A 3,159-nucleotide genomic window follows, 5' to 3' on the forward strand; every position below is an offset into this window, starting at 1 on the left:
ATTTGACAGAGAGAGAGAGAGAGAGCACAAGTAGGCAGAGAGGCAGGCAGAGGGAGAGGGAGAAGCAGGCTCCCCGCTGAGCGGGGAGCCCGACGCGGGGCTCGATCCCAGGACCCTGGGATCACGACCTGAGCCGAAGGCAGCCGCTTAACCGACTGAGCCACCCAGGCGCCCCTCCCTCAGCCATTCTAATGCCTTTCTGGAAACAGCACCCAGCTGCCTCGTCAGCACTGAAGACTCATTCAGATGAAGGTTTTCATCTGATACGATCACAGCAAGCCCATCAGTATAATTTTCAGATGCTTCCTGATCAGAAGTTTTCCCACACAGATATTCAGGATATTTTCTATCACAGCACTTCTTCAATTCCTACAGCCAACCTTCTGAATATTCATGCTCCCCTGTAAAGATCAGGTCTTCCTGCGAGATCCCAGCTGCCCCCATGACCAGCAAACAGCCCTTGGCATATGTCTGTATGTCTTCTTCATCGCCATTGGCTTCTTCATCGCCAACCCCACTCATGCTACACCTGATCAGCATCTCTCCCTCCCTCCAGGTGGTGTTTTCCATGTTTCTAGGGTTCTTGATACTGTGAAACTTCAGGTGCTCATCTTTTGATTTCCTAACTCATACTGATGTGGGAAACAAAGGCCGAAGGAAATGGAGATAAAATTAAATGTCCTTATAACCTGGAGCCCATCGACAGGTACTTGAATTGGGCAGAGTATAACCTTCCTCCAGGAAACTCCCAACTGTCTTCACGTTAATGCTTCGCTAGAGGGAAAAACAACCTTAACTTGACAATGGCAAGGCCTCCGGTATCCTGTGCTTCTTTAGCATGTGAACGACCTTTTGGAATTCCCCTTCCCTTTACTTACCCCAGCCCCAAAGTATATAATCAGTCACCCCTCACAATCCCAGGACAGTGGCTCTTTCCGCCCACGGGTCCTGTCCCTGGGCTTTAATAAAACCACCTTTTTGCCCCGAAGACGTCTCAAGAATTCTTTCTTGGTGGGGCACCTGGGTGGCTCAGATGGTTAAGCGTCTGCCTTCGGCTCAGGTCATGATCCCAGGGTCCTGGGATCCAGTCCCGCATCGGGCTCCCTGCTCCGCGGGAAGCCTGCTTCTCCCTCTGCCTCTCTCTGTCTCTCTCTCTGTCTCTCTCTCTCTGACTCTCATGAATAAATAAATAAAACATTAAAAAAAAAAGAATTCTTTCTTGGCCATCGGCTCCAGACCTCACCAAACCTCACCTATATTCAAAAACTGCATCAGGCCCTCCTACCTTACTCAGATTTCCATCGCTGAAGCCTGTTGCCTAAAAGCGGCCTCTGCAGTTCCTGCTACCGGCAAGGACAGCATTGACATGTCCGTCCCACAGCAAGCGATGGAGTATCTTTCATCACTCTTTTCAATTCGTTCATAGTGTGATTGAACCCAAGGTCCCAAAAGGAAATATACACTTTAGAATTTAAAACATACACAGTGTCAGGGACCAGCAGAGATGCCTGCACACAGGGGGCGTTGGGGCGTCAGCCCACACAGGTGAGGTTTTGCAGCAAGTTGAATTTTGGCACCAAACTTACAAAAAACAAAACAAAAAACCCACAACTTTCTGTCTTCAGAGCTTTTTGTATTTCAGAATTGCAAATAAGACTGTGGTCTGTGACACGATGGAATCAAGGGAAAGGTGGAGCAGGGTCTTCCCGTGTCCCACAGTAGTGGGGAGCGCGCCGTCTGGGGGTGAGAGTAGCTCCTGTTTGGGAAGCTCCTATTGGGTAAGTGCCCAGCTCTGCACCACCCTCCACGGTGGGTGTTCCTGTTCCCACTCACACATGGAGACGGGGTCAGAGAAGTTCATAACCAAGGGCTATAGACCAAGCGGTTACATTTCCCCAAATTCATCTGTTCCATTCCAACGCCCAATGCCATGGTGCTATGTGGAGATGAAGTCTTTGGGAGGTGATTAGGTCATGAGGGTGGAGCCCTCCTTCCCTTTGAAAGGGACCCCAGAGAGCTCCCTCAGCCCTTCCCCACCGAGGACATAGGGAGAAGGTGCCCATGCATGAGCCACCAGAGGGCTCTCACCAGACACTGGATCTGCTGGCACTTTGACCTTAGACTTCCAGCCTCCAGGACTGTGGGAAATAGATTTCCACTGTTTATAAACCACCCAGTCCAGGGTCCTTTGGTTTTAGCAGCCTAAGACTGAACATCGGTCCCAGGAACGGGGTGCTGCAGGCAGAGGCAGAGGGAGAAGCAGACTCTCCGCTGAGCCGGGAGCCCGACGTGAGACTTGATCCCAGGACCCTGGGATCATGACCTGAGCCGAAGGCAGATGCTTCACGCTGAACCAGCCAGATGCCCTGAGGCTGGGAGTTTTGAGGTCAATGTTGGAAAAAGTCTTCATCACCATGAAGACCACTGAGGGCGATTCTGGTGAGAACTCAGGATGAGAGGAGAGTTGCAGGGAGAGCCCCCTACTGTGGGACACGGGAAGACCCTGTTCTACCTTTTCCCTTGATTCCATCGTGTCACAGACCACAGACCTGGAGAGCACCTGGGTGATCCCTAGATGTTGGTAGAAATGTGGGGGGTGTCTCAGATGGAAACGAGGACCACAGTCCTGGAAACCAGAGGAAAGGCGATCCTCACTATCATGTGACAGGGAGATGGATTGTGTTCTAGGGTTTGGTGGAAGGTGGGACTTGAGTGATGAAACTGGATCTTTGGCTGAATCTCTGTCTAAGCAAAGTGTGGACGGTGGGGCTTGGCTTCTCCTGAGGACTCATCGTGAAATAGAAATATCTTGAAGACAGAATTGCTAATTAGAAAGGAGGCAGAACTTTAAGATTTGGAAAACTCCCACCCTATCCATATTGTAAAAACGGAGAGCACAAAGGATGTGTTTGAGTGACTGTCAATGAAGAGATCGGACACTACTCTCCAAGACAAGAGAGAAGGACCCTGCAACCATCAGAGCTATGATTCCCCTCACTGTGGCTCCAGGTGCTTCCCCACGCCACCCCTCCACACCCCCCACCCCAACCCACCCCCACAGAGTCCTGGGGGGCATGGATGCCTCCACCTAGATTTCAAAAGACAGGGCCTCCAGGTAGAGCTGGAACTCTGTGACCCCAGCCCCAGAGAGCCACCATA

The sequence above is a fragment of the Eumetopias jubatus genome, unplaced genomic scaffold (genome assembly GCF_037043125.1).
Source record: "Eumetopias jubatus isolate StellerSeaLion01/CBP00866 unplaced genomic scaffold, mEumJub1_p1.0 scaffold_1, whole genome shotgun sequence".
NCBI lineage: Eukaryota > Metazoa > Chordata > Mammalia > Carnivora > Otariidae > Eumetopias > Eumetopias jubatus.